At 41.3% G+C, this 14,864-nt stretch overlaps 1 non-coding gene across 1 annotated transcript; it reads right to left on the bottom strand.

Annotated features, from left to right (window-relative positions):
- Positions 1 to 2,930: 2,930 nt before the first annotated feature.
- On the bottom strand, positions 2,931 to 3,033 carry LOC142176899 (U6 spliceosomal RNA). The gene has a single exon (XR_012705703.1). It is a non-coding gene; the product is annotated as a U6 spliceosomal RNA (small nuclear RNA).
- Between the last annotated feature and the right edge of the window lie 11,831 nt (positions 3,034 to 14,864).

The following is a 14,864-nucleotide window of genomic DNA, read 5'->3' as shown; positions in this document are numbered from 1 at the left end:
TCCCCATGTTCTACATATTTACTTTGGGACTATGAAACAGTATTCCGGGATATCCCCCTGTTCTGCATATTTACTTTTGGACTACGGAACGGTATTCTGGGAGATCCCCCTGTTCTGCAAACATTCGACGTGATGTCCGATCTTTTCCTTATGCTCACTAGCTGGTATGAACTATGTTAGGAAACTTGCACAAGCATACACGTAGCTAAGCACCCTTATCGGATATGAGGTTTTTCTTGATATTGTTGAGTATAGATGCACACCCTTATTTACTAGCCTTCTATGTGAGAATGACTTTATTTGGCACGCGAGTCATCAATGCGGTTATGAGGTGTGATGAGGGAACATGATGTCAAGTGTTATAATTCAGGTATTGAGACTCGTGAGTTGTAATTTATTCGAGGTTCGGTACTTCGTGAAATTGTTGACTAAAATATGATGTGAGAGCTGTCGTAGTTGTTGAGTTATTATTTGTCATTGTTGTATCTGTGATTTCGATTTAAGTTGTGTTTCTGCTCACTCTTCTATGTTATTATTATGGTATTCCACTGGTACTTATCGTTTTTCCTTTCTTATTGTAGTTACTATATTGTTAGTCATATTGCGTAGTTTTTATGTAGAAATTATGCACTGTTGTTCCTATACTTATACTTGTTCAGTTTATTAGACCAGTAGGTGTCTTGAATGTTTCTCGTCACTACTCCACCAAGTTAGTCTTGATACTTACTGGGCACCGCTGTGGTGTACTCATTCTACACTTCTGTACAATTTTTGTACAGATCTAGGTATTGGATCGCTAGTAGTTGTAAGGACCGTTGCAGTGGAGATTCAAGGTAAACCTCTTGCTACGTTCACAAGTTTCAGAGTCACCTTCCTATTTTTTTGTATTCACACTGTTTACTTATTTCCAAACAGTTGTATTTAGAAGTTGTAGTAAACTCTATAGAGCTTACGACTTGTACTACCTGTTTTGGGAAATTGTAAGTTTGTTTGTAAAGATTTCTATATCGAGACTGTTAGATTTTCTTTATTATTATTTTTATTTAGTAATGTTAGGCTTACCTTGTCCCTAAGACTAGGTGCCATCATGATATCCAACAGAGGAAAAATTAGGTCGTGATATGTTGGTATTAGAGCTCTAGGTTTATAGGTGTTACGAGTCATAAGCGGGTCTAGTAGAGTATTACGGATCGGTACGGAGACGTTTGTACTTATCTTCAAGAGGCTATGTATATGTACTTCAAATATCTTTGGTGTAAACTTTTCGTTAACGGATATGCAATCATGAGATCAGTTCTAATGTACTCAAGTGATACGCTTTGTTTCTGAACTTCCTCTTTGATAGTCAAGTACTTTGATTCTATATGTTTGGAACCTTTGGTGTGCTTATCATTCCTGGAGAAGAATACTGATGTAAATTATCACAGTAAATTTTCAGCAGCTTGGTAATGATGTCGACAACCCCAAGTCCTGAAATAAAATTTCGCAACCATAATGCATGGATTGTGGTGCCATAAATTCTGCTTCCATCGTGGATGTAGCAATGTCAGACTATTTGTCACACTTTCATGATATTGCTACTTTAGCTAATTGAAACAAATAACCGAACATAAACTTTCTACTATCAATACATCCTGCAAAATCTGAATTCGAGTATCCAACAACTTCCAAATGCTTGGATTCTTATACATGAGCATGTAATCCATCGTTCCTTTTAGGTACCTCAAGAATTTCTTTGCAGATTTCCAGTGGTCAATTCCTAGGTTACTCTAATATCTTCCTAGCATTCCGACTGCAAAACTAATATCTGGTTTTCTGCAAGTTTGAGCATACATCAGACTACCAACAATAGAGAAGTAAGGAATTTGTTCCATTTCTTTTTGTTCTTTATCATTCTTAGGGTATTACATGAGACTAAAGTTGTCCCTTTTTGAATTGGAACAATTCCTGCTGAACAATTGTTCATGTTAAATCTATCTTGAATTCTTTTGATATAACCTTTCTGAGGCAATCTCAATAATCCTTGTGATCTATCACAGAATATTTCTATTCCTATCATACAGGATTCCTCACCCATACCTTTCATTTCAATATTCTTAGAGAGAAATTCTTTAGTCTTACGCAATATGCCTAAATCATTGGTAGCAAGTAGAATATCGTCAACATATATGACTAAAAATATAAATTGATCCTACTATTTGGTATATACACCATTCAACAGTATTTTCCATAAATTCAAAAAATATTATGGTATTATTAAACTTTATATACCATTATCGTGAGGTTTGTTTAAGTCCATATATTGGTTTCTTCAATTTACACACCATTTGACCTTTTCCTTTTGTTTCGAAACCCTCTGGTTGGTCCATATAAACTTGTTCCTCGAGGTCTTCACTAAGAAAGGAAGTTTTAAAATCCATTTGGTGTAACTTTAAATCATAACGAGTCACCAAAGCCATAATAATTCTTAACGAGTCTTTCTTTGAGACCGGTGAAAAGGTCTATTTGTAATGAATGCCTCCTTTATGAGTATGGGCCTCAAGTTTATTGGGTCACATAAATAATTTTAAAAAAATCTAACAAATTTGACCTGCTCCGTGAAGAACTCATTTGCTCACCCCCCTTCCCCCCAAACCCTCCGTCCTTGTAGTTTATATTTTGTTTTGCCCTATTCTGTTCCATATATATATATATCACTTTGAGAACTAATGCTCTGATTTCTTCTTTAAATACTTTTTTTTGGTTTCCCACTCGGTGTCCGGTACCCGCATTGGAGCCCGACTATATTCAGATTCGCGCCGGGTAAGGCCCCATTCTGGGGGTAGTGCTCCCTACCAAGGATTTTTCCATACCCAGGGCTGGAATTTGAGACCTCTGGTTAAGGGAGGAGCAGCCCTATCCACTGCACCACATCTTTTGTTTTTTTTAAAACAATTTTGGACCATTTCTCGATTTGTGCATGTCATCCTTGCGCAGAGGCCATGCTAATCTTCTCTGTATCATTCCAATTTTATCGGATGTCCCCAAAGGGACTCTTCTTTAAATACTTACTATCTTCTTCTAACTTCTATCATTGACAATTATGAGAACTTCCTAAATGGAAATCTCTAATGTTTTGATCTTCATTTGGAGTTTCCTCCCAAATTCATGAAGAATTAACTCGAATAACCACTTGCATTCAATTGCTTAAACTAAAAATAGTCGGAGTATGTATATTATATATAAAATACATAAATAATATATTTATAATCGTATATAATTATTGTATTTAATCTATATTAGTTAAGAAAAATAAAGAGTGAATCCCACCGCTTTCGTATTCATGCTAAACAATGATTTTCCAAGAGATATATGTGAGTGCGTGTGTGTGCCTTTGTGCATGCGTGTGTCTGCGGCTGCTCGCGTATGCAAAGAGTAGTTTTGCATGCCATTGCACAAGTCTCCTCTCATTTGTACTATTTGTTTACAAGGATTCTTCAAACCCAATTGGCATGGAAAACCAAGCTTGTGGGGCTTTAAGGTACATACTTTTTGTTGTTCTAGAATGGTTAATCTTTTTTATTTTAAAGAAATTAATGGATGAGTAACAACTAAGAGAGGTGGATACTACCAAAAATTGTGGTGGAGTTGTAATTTGCATTCATTCTTAATTAGAGGTCTCGGGTTTGTGCCTTAAAAATAAAATCGTCTTTGATAGGGAATACTTTAACCCTCAAAGTAGAATTTTCGATGCTAATGATGATAGACTAGGAGCTCGTGTTTTAGCTATATTTTGCACTCTAATTATTACACTTTGGTTGTATTTGAGCCTAATCGTTAGTACTTTGTACTTATTACGAGTACATAATGAAATTGAAGGGAACGTCGGGCCTGCGGACGCCTGCAGGACTACCTCAGGATCTCTGGATGGACTAAAGGTTGACTCCCCAAGTGCTACTGTTCAAAATCTGCTCCAGAATCTGCATATAGTGCAGAGTGTAGCATCAGCACAACCGACCCCATGTGCTGGTAAGTGCCTGGCCTAACCCCGACGAAGTAGTGACGAGGCTAGGACCAGAGCCCAGATAAACCTGTGCAGTTATATAATATACAACGAAAACTAAAATAGGAATAAATAATTAAAGATCAGAGGGGTGCATGCTACGGGGGAAATATCAAATCCAACAAAACATTTAAAGAAATATAAGAGAACAATTCAAGATCTACAACAAAACAATAATAATATTGTTGCGGCGCGCAACCCGATCCCTATCATTTAACACTGTTGCGGCATGCAACCCGATCCATTTATAACATTGTTGCGGCGTGCAACCCGATCCAATATAACATTGTTGTGGCGTGCAACCCGATCCATTTATATCATTGTTGCGGCGTGCAACCCGATCCATTTATATCATTGTTGCAGTGTGCTTCCCAATCCATATATATGTACATTTAACAACAATCATACCAAGACTCCCGGCAAGGGATCAACAAAGAACTATACTACCCCGCAAGGGAATCGTCAGTAAAAGTAAATATGTCCCAGCAAGGGAGATACAGCTATAACCAATCTTATTCTAACATTCTAACCATCTCAGCTAACACCAATACTCAATCATAAGTAGTTTCCACGGGGACAATTTTAATCCTTGCTCAATACTGAGAATCATCAATTAACACATCCGTAGTATTATTTAAGAACACAACAAATTGTAATTTAAGACTCACTGTCATGCTCGACACCTACGTATAGATACTCGTCACCATGGCTATATGTCGTACTCAACAAGAAGCAAATAGCAAATAGGACACAACTCCTAATCCCTCAAGCTAAGGTTAGCCCGAACACTTACCTCGAACTTCCACGGCCAACTCAAGCCTCAAACATCGCTTTTCCTTTTGAATTTGGCTCCAGATCAATCGTATCTAGATATAACCGACTTAATAACATCAATAAACGCCAAACAATCTAATTTCAATGCTTAATTATCGCTTTCCCATCATTCTTTCCAAAAAGTCAAAAATTAACTCCGGGCCCGCTTGGTCAAAACACGAGGTTCGGACCAAAATCCGATCACCCATTCACCCATGAGCCGGAATATATAATTTGTTTTGAAATCTGACTCCAAAACGAGGTCAAATTTCCAAATAATCAAAAAGCCCTAACTCTGCCCAAATCCCTAATTTTCTACCCTTAATCTCATGTTTTAGGCCTAAAATTCTAGTGGGTGATGATAAAAATGGAAGAAAATGAGCTTAGGATTACATACCTATGAAGCTATGGTGAAGTTCCTCTTCAAAAATCGCCCAAGAGGTGTGGAGAAGAAGAAGTTTATGAAAAATGGTGAAACTCCCGTAATACATTCTGTTTTTGAACTTAAAATCACTGGGCGGATTTTTGTCTATACGTTCACGATAGGCTTATCGCATTCGCGATGAATTAAGCCTGAGTGGCCTTCGCGTTCGCGAAAATAGGCTCGGGTTCGCGGACCACTAACTTCTCGAGCCTTTACGTTCGCGTCAAGGTGGTCGCGTTCGCGTAGAAGGAAATTTCCTTTAGCCTGACTAACTTATCGCATTCGCGAGGGTCCTCTCGCGAACGCGAAGAAGAAAATACCAGAACACCAGAAATTGAAAAGCCTGCAACTTTTTAAGAGTTCAAAACCTTCCGAAACACATCCAAAACTCACCCGAGCCCTTGTAGCTCCAAACCAAATATACATACTAACTCAAAAACACCATATGAACTTATTTGTGCGATCAAATTGCCAAAATAACCCCTTAGACAACGAATTAAACCTCAAAATCAATGAAATATTTCAAAACTTCTTAAAACATTAATTTTTTGCATTTAAGGTCCGAATCAGGTCAAATGAGATCCGTTTCTTATCAAATTTCACAGACTTATCATATTTCACATATAAGACATGTACCGGGCCGCGGAACCAGAATACGGGCCTGCTACCATCAAATTCTAAATGAATTTCATTTCAAAAGCTTATAGAAATTTCCAGAAAATAATTTTCTTAAAGAATTCATTTCTCGGGTTTGGGACCTCGGAATTCGATTCTGGACATAAGCCCAAGTCCCATATTTTTCCACGGACCCTCTGGGACCGTCAAATCATGGGTCTGGATCCGTTTACCCAAAATGTTGACCGAAGTCACTTAAATGCATTTTGAGTCAAAATTTTAACATTTTCACAGATTTTCACATAATAGCTTTTCGGCTAAGCGTCCGGACTGCGCATACAAATCGAGATGATGCCAAAAGAGTTTTTTATGGCCTCAGAACGCAGAATTCATTTTAAAAACAAGTGATGACACCGTTCGTCATCGAACGGACATAAGAAGGAAGTACCTGAGTTGGGGAAAAGATGGGGATAATAGCTCCGCATATCGGACTCGGACTCCCAGGTCGATGCCTCAGTAGTCTGACCTTTCTAGTAAATACGAACAGAAGGAAAACTCTTCGATCTCAACTGACGAACCTGCCGGTATAGAATAGCTACTGGTTACTCCTCATAAGAATGGATCGCCATGATATTTCCGAAGCGTGGACACATGAAACACTGGATGCACGACTGATAAGCTCGGCGGCAATGCAAGTCTATAAGTCATCTCTCCCACTCGATCAAGAATTTCAAATGGGCCAATGAATCTAGGTCTAAACTTTCCGTTCTTCCCAAATATCATTACGCCCTTCATAGGCGACACTCTAAGCAATACCCGCTTACCGACCATGAAATCCAAATCTCGAACCTTGCGGTCGGCATAGCTCTTTTGCTTGGACTGAACTGTACGAAGCCTATCCTGAATAATCTTGACCTTGTCCAAGGCATCATGAACTAGATCCATACCCAATAACCAAGCCTCTCCCGACTCAAACCATCCACGCGCACCGCCTACCATATAAAGCCTCATATGGAGCCATCTAAATACTCGACTGGTAGTTGTTGTTGTAGGCAAACTCTGCTTAAGACAAAAACTGATCCTACGAGCCTCCAAAGTCAATGACACAAGCTCGGAGCATATCCTCTAAAATCTGAATAGTCCGCTCGGACTGCCCGTCTGTCTGCAAATGAAACACTAGGCTCAACTTAACCCGTGTGCCCAACTCCCGCTGAACTGCTCTCTAGAAATGTGAGGTAAACTGCGTACCTCGGTCCGAAATAATAGACTCGGGCACACTATAAAGACAAATAATCTCCCGGATATAGATCTCAGCTAACCTCTCGGAAGAATAGGAGACTGCCACAGGAATGAACTGCGTGGACTTGGTCAGCCTATCAACAATGACCCACACTGCATCGACCTTCCTTTGAGTCCGTGGGAGTCCAACAACAAAGTCCATAGTGATCCGCTCCCACATCTACTCAGGAATCTCAATCATCTGGAACAAACCACCAGGCCTCTGATGCTCATACTTAACCTGTTGACAATTCAAACACCGAGCCACATATGCAACAATATCCTTCTTCATTCTCCTCCACCAATAATGCTACCACAAATTCTAATAAATCTTCTTGGTGCCCGGATAAATAGAGTACCGGGAGCTATGGGCCTCCTCTAAAATCAACTCTCTGAGTCTATCCACATTAGGCACACAAACTTGACCCTGCAATCTCAAAACTCCATCATTACCTAAGGTAACCTGCTTGGCACCTCCGTGCTGCACAATATCTCTAAGGACACACAAATGGGGATCATCATACAGCCGATCACATATACGCTTCAATAAAGAAGAATGAGCGACCGTGCAAGCTAACACCTGACTGGGCTCAGAAACATCCAACCTCACAAACTGATTGGCCAAAGCCGGAACATCCAAAGCAAGCGGCCTCTCATTGAACGAAATATAAGCAAGACTGCCCATACTGGCTGACTTCTTACTAAAAGCATCGGCCACCACATTGGCATTTCCCGGATGATATAAGATAGTGATATCATAGTCCTTTAATAGATCCAACCACCTTCTGTGCCTCAAATTCAACTCTTTCCGCGTAAACAAATACTGCAGACTTTTGTGGCCCGTGAACACCTCACATGCCACGACATACAGATAATGCCTCCAAATCTTCAACGCGTGAATAATGGCTGCCAACTCCAAATCATGAACCGGATAGTTCTTCTTATGAATCTTCAACAGCCGCGAAACATAGGCAATGACCTTGCATCCTGTATCAACACAACACCAAGTCCAATACGAGATGCATCATAATGAACTATATATAGCCCTGAACCTGTGGGCAAAACCAACACCGGTGCCGTAGTCAGAGCTGTCTTGAGTTTTTGAAAGCTCGCCTCATACTCGTCCGACCATCTGAACTGGGCACCCTTCTGGGTCAACCTGTTCATCGGGACTGCGATAGATGAAAACCCCTCCACGAACCGATGATAGTAGCCTGCCAATCCCAATAAATTCCGAATCTCTGTAGCTGATGCTAGTCTAGGCCAGTTCTTGACTGCCTCAATCTTCTTCGGATCAACCTGAATACCCTCTGCTGATACAACATGACCCAGGAATGCAACTGAACTCAACCAGAACTGACTCTTCGAGAACTTAGCATTTAACTGACTATCCCTCAATGTTTGAAGAACCACTCTAAGATGATGCTCGTGATCCTCCCAGTTGCGGGAATAGATCAAAATATCATCAATGAAGACTACCACGAACGAATCCAAATAAGGCTTGAACACTCGGTTCATCAAATCCATAGAAGCTGCTGGGCATTTGTCAACCCGAATGACATCACCAAGAACTCATAATGCCTGTACCAAGTGTAGAAAGCTGTCTTAGGGACATATGATGCCCTAATCCTCAACCGATGGTAGCTAGATCTCAAGTCAATCTTCGAAAATACTTTGGCACCCTGAAGTTGATCAAACAAATCATCAATTTTCGTCAATAGATACTTATTCTTGATTGTAACCTTGTTCAACTACCGGTAATCAATACAAATTCTCATCGATCCATCCTTCTTCTTAACAAAAAACACCGGTGCACCCCAAGACGAAACACTGGGACTAATGAAACCCTTCTCAAGCAAGTCTTGCAACTGCTTCTTCAACTCTTTCAATTCAAGTAGGGCCATACGATACGACGGGATAGAAATGTGCTGAGTGCCCAGAGCCAAATCAATGTAGAAGTCAATATTCTTGTCGGGTGGCATACCCGGCAGGTCTGCAGAGAATACCTCAGGAAACTCATGAAAAATAGGCAAAAAATCAATAGATGGAACCTCAGCACTAGAATCACAAACATATGCAAAATAGGCCAGACACCCTTTCTCGACCATACGCCGAGCCTTCACATAAGTGATCATACTACGGGTAGAATGACCAGGAGTCCCCCTCCACTCTAAACGAGGCAAACTCGGTAAGGCTAAGGTCACAGTCTTGCATGACAATCCAAGATAGCGTGGTAAGGTGATAACCAGTCCATCCCCAATATAATATCAAAATCAACCATGTCCAGAAGCAACAAATCTACACAGGTCTCAAGACCCCCAATCACAACTATACAAGAGCGATGGACTCAATTTACCACAATAGAATCACCCACCGGTGTAGAAACATATACAGGGGCACTCAAGGAATAACTAGGCATGACCAGGTATAGTGCAAAATAAGATGACATATAGGAGTACGTAGACCCTAGATCAAATAAAACCGAAGCAACTTGACCACAAACCAGATCAGTACATGTGATAACTACATCGGAAGCCTCAGCCTCAGGCTTGGCTGGAAGAGCATTACATCGGGGCTGGGGCCCACCACCCTGGACTACATCTTTAGGACGGGCTGCAGTTGGCTGGCCTCCACCTCTAGCGGTCTGAGCTGCACATCTAGCACCTCTAACTTCACCTCTGGCACCTCTACCCCCATCACTAGCTGGCTAGGTGATCTGTGGAACACCTGGTGCCTGAACTATAGCACGGGAACCCTGCTGCTGCGACTGAGTACCCACCAATCTCGGACAAGCCTTCCTGATATGACCATACTCACCACACTCAAAACATCCACCTGAGTGTTGCGGCTGAGGAAACTGAGACTGACCTAGCGACCCAAATGACCACTCCGAAAACTCTGGAGTGATAGCGCACTGATAGGAGCTGGTGGTTCACTATAGGGTTGCTAATCAGAATACTGCATGTGAGAACCACAGCCACCTGAAGCACCGTGAGAAACCTGAAGCGCTGACTGAAAGGACCTAGGAGGATGGCATCTACCATATGAATCCCTGCCTCCAAACGAGGCACCACTGAACCTGCCTAAATAACGAGGCCTCTTGTCCGACCCATGACCACCTCCCTATGATAGAACCATATCTACTCTCCTGGCCACATTAGCTATCTCCTGGAAGGAAATCTCACTCCCTGTCTCTTTAGCCATCTGAAGATGAATCGACTGAATAAGTCCATCAATGAACCTCCTCACCTCTCTCTCCCGGTGGGAAGTATGACAAGAGCATGACGAGCCAAGTCGATGAATCTAGTCTCATACTAGGTAACAGTCATAGAACCCTGCTGGAGGCGCTCAAACTGCCTCCGATATGCCCCTCTCTGAGTGATGGGGAGAAACTTCTCCAGAAATAGCTAAGTAAACTGCTCCCAAGTCAAAGCTGGTGATCCGGCTGGTCTGGCCAAGCAATAATCTCTCCACCAAGTCTTGGCGGATCCAAATAAGCGAAAAGTAGCAAAATCGACCCCATTGGTCTCAACTATCCCCATGTTCCTGAGAATATCATGACAAATGTCTAGATAATCCTAAGGATTCTCGAAAGATGCACCGCTAAAAGTAGTAGTGAAGAGCTTGGTGAACCTGTCCAATATCCATAAATCATCGGCAGACATGGCGTTTGAGCTACCATACCCGGCTGAACTACTCCAACTGGCTGAGCTGCTGGAGTTTAAAACTGGGGAGCCATCTGCGCTGAAGTGCGAGTAGGAGGAGTCTGGGCTCCTCCTCCAGCCTGAGAGATGACTAGTTCTACAGGAAGCAAGCCTGCCCGGGTGACACTCTCCATAAGGCCTACTAGACGTACCAGAGCATCCTAGAGTACTTGGATAGCAATAAACCCCTCTGGGATCTGAGCTGGGCCTACCGGAATTGTCCGGGCCGGAACCTCATCATCAAAGTCAACCTGAGGCTCCGCCGCTGGTGCTGCTGCTCTAGGCTGAGCTCTGCCCCTGCCTCGGCCTCTAGCACGGCCTCGGCCTCGCCCTTTACCCCTCGTAGGAGCTGTTGTTGGGGGCTCGGGATGCTGATCGATGAATGAGGAAGCGTGTGTTCTTGCCATCTGTGAAAGAACAAAGTAAAAATTCAATTAGCATTGAGAAACCAAACCGCACGACAAGAAAGAATAAATGTGAAGTTCTTCCTAACTCTTTAGCCTATGGGGATAAATACAAACGTCTCTATACTGATCCCTCATACTCTACTAAGCTTGTCCATGAATTGTGAGACCTATGTAACCTAGAGCTTTGATACCAACTTTTCACGATCCGGAATTCCCATCCTTAGGAGTCGTAATGGCCCCTACTCGTGGAAGCTAGGCAAGGCACGCAATAAAGAATCACTAACTCTTTCAACATTTAGTCCTTATTAACAACTTAGATTAATAGGTAATCAACATCGAATATTAACGATAAATAAAACAAGCGGAAGACTTAAACAGATAAAAATAACCAAAGCCAATACTACAATGCCAATATACGCCTCTACCCGGAATCTGGAGTCACAATATAACAGACTGTCTATGAGTACTACATACAAGAGTCTGAAAAGGAACTACAATCTATTTCGAATACAAGTGAAAACAGAACACATAATGAAATAGAAAAGAACGACGGGCCTGTGGACACCTGCCGGACTACCTCGGGATCTCTAGCTGGACTGAAGGCATCCACCTGTATGCTATGGTCCAAGAGCTGATCCGGGATCTGCACATAGTGCAAAGTGTAGCATCAGCACAATCAACCCCATGTGCTGGTAGCAGTGACAAGGCTAGGACCAGACCCTAGATAAACTTGTGCATTTATGTAATATACAGCGGAAAATAAAAGAGGAATAAATAATTAAAGATGGGAGGGGGTGCATGATGCAGGGGAAATATCAAATCCAGCAGAAAATTTAAAGAAATATAAGAGAGCAATTCAAGATCTACAACAAAACAATAATAACATTGTTGCGTTGTGCAACCCGATCTCTATCATTTAACACTGTTATGGTGTGCAACCCGATCCAATTGTATTATTGTTACGGTGTGCAACCCGATCCAATATAACATTGTTGTGGTATCCAACCCGATCCATTTATATCATTGTTGAGGCATGTAACCCGATTCATTTATATCATTGTTGTGGCGTGCAACCCGATCCATATATATGTACATTTAACAACAATCATACCAAGAGTCCCGACAAGGGATCACTAAAGAACTACACTACCCTGACAAGGGAATCGACAGTAAAAGTAAATACGTCCCGGCAAGGGAGATACAACTATAACCAATTCTATTCCAACATTCTAACCATCTCATCTAACACCAATACTCAATCAAAAGTAGTTTCCACAGGGACAATTTTAATCCTTGCTCAATACCGAGAATCATCAATTAAAGCATCTTTAGTATTATTTAAGAACACAATAAATTGCAATTTAAGACTCACAGTCATGCCCGATACCAACGTATAGATACTCGTCACCATGGTTATATGTCGTACTCAACAAGAAGCAAATAGCAAATAGGACATAACTCCTAATACCTCAAGCTAAGGTTAGGCCGAACACTTACCTCGAACTTCCATGGCCAACTCAAGCCTCAAACACAACTTTCCCTTTTGAATTTGGCTCCAAATCAATCGTATCTAGATATAATCGACGTAATAACATCAATAAACACAAAACAATCCAATTTCAATGCTTAATTATCGCTTTCCCATCATCCTTCCCAAAAAGTCAAAAATTGACCCCCAACCCGCTAGGTCAAAACACGAGGTTCGGACCAAAATCCGATCACCCATTCACCCACGAACCCGAATATATAATTTGTTTTGAAATCCGACCCCAAAACGAGGTCAAATTCCCAAATAATAAAAAAGCCCTAACTCTACCCTAATCCCTAATTTTCTACCCTTAATCTCATGTTTTAAGCCTAGAAATCTAGTAGGTGCTGATAAAAATGGAAGAAAATGAGCTTAGGATTACATACCTATGAAGCTATGGTGAAGTTCCTCTTCACAAATCGCCCAACAGGTGTGGAGAAGAAGAAAATTATGAAAAATGGTGAAACTCCCGTAATACGTTCTATTTTTGAACTTAAAATCACTGGGCGGATTTTGGTCTATGCGTTCGCGATAGGCTTATCGTGTTCGCGATGAATTAATCCTGAGTGGCCTTCACGTTCGCAAAAATGGGCTCACGTTCATGGAGCACTAACTCCTCGAGCATTCGTGTTTGCGTCCAGATGGTCGCGTTCGCGTAGGGTATAATACCCCTCCCCCTGCCCAGGCTCATAAGCCTTCGTGTTTGCGACACCAGGCCCGCGTTCACGAAAGGAAGACCCCTCAAAGCTTCACGTTTGCAACCTGGGTCTCTCGCGTAGAAGGAAAGTTTCTATAGCCTGAATAACTCATCGCATTCGCGAGGGTCCTCCCACGAACGCGAAGAAGAAAATACTAGAACACTAGAAACTGAAAAACCTGCAACCTTTGAGGAGTTCAAAACCTTCCGAAACACATCCGAAACTCACCCGAGCCCTCGGGGCTCCAAAAAAACATACGTACTAACTCAAAAACACCATATGAACTTTTACATGCGATCAAATTACCAAAATAGCCCCTTAGACAACGAATTAAACCTCAAAATCAATGAAATATTTCAAAACCTTTTAAAACATCAATTATTTGCATTTAAGGTCCGAATCACGTCAAATGATACTCGTTTCATATCAAATTTCACATACTTATCTTATTTCACATATAAGATATGTTCCGAGCCCCGGAACCAGAATACATGCCCGATACCATCAAATTCTAAATGCATTTCATTTCTAAAACTCATAGAAATTTCCAGAAAATAATTTTCTTTAAAAATTCATTTCTCGGGCTTGGGACCTCGGAATTCGATTTCGGTCATACGCCCAAGTCCCATATTTTTCTAGGGACCCTCCGGGATTGTCAAATCACAGATCCGGGTCAATTTAACCAAAATGTTGACCGAAGTCAACTTAAATGCATTTTAAGTCAAAAATTTAACATTTTCATAGATTTTCACATAATAGCTTTCCGACTACGCGCCCGGACTGCGCACGCAAATTGAGATGATGCCGAAAGAGGTTTTTGTAGTTGAACCCTAAAGTGTAATGTTTTAGTGCTAATCCAAAGTAGCCTACCCCAAAACAAATATAAGATGCCAGGTGGCAAAAAATTAGAGAGGATGGACTTTTTATTTGTTGTTGAAGATATCCGCATAAGATGATCATATCCCCGAGGTGTGTTCCTTATCAGCATATACAAGATAGTGATTGGAAAGAAGACAATTTTTACCAATGAAAGAGGAAATGATAGCCTCTCATCATATTCTGATACCTTTTAGTTAATTCATCCACCCACTTTCACAAATGTAAATATGTGACCACGTACGCTTTAATAATCTTTCATAGAAGAGGATAGCGAGAGGTCAATGGGTAGTTCTACAAGGCTTTTTTGACCCTCTCCTTGAATTTTGTGGAAGAGGAATAAAAGGTATTTCTTGTTTAGAAGCAAGAACTTTTACCGCGAAGAATGGATTTGAGCGAGCTGTAGAGAATGGTTTGGTAGGTAGGATGTCACGACCCAGATTTTTCTCCCTCGAGAGTCGTGATGGAGCTTACTAATG

Source organism: Nicotiana tabacum, chromosome 22 (genome assembly GCF_000715075.1).
Source record: "Nicotiana tabacum cultivar K326 chromosome 22, ASM71507v2, whole genome shotgun sequence".
Lineage (NCBI taxonomy): Eukaryota > Viridiplantae > Streptophyta > Magnoliopsida > Solanales > Solanaceae > Nicotiana > Nicotiana tabacum.
The sequence above is the reverse complement of the archived record's forward strand: the minus strand, read 5'-3'. Positions and strand labels throughout refer to the sequence as shown.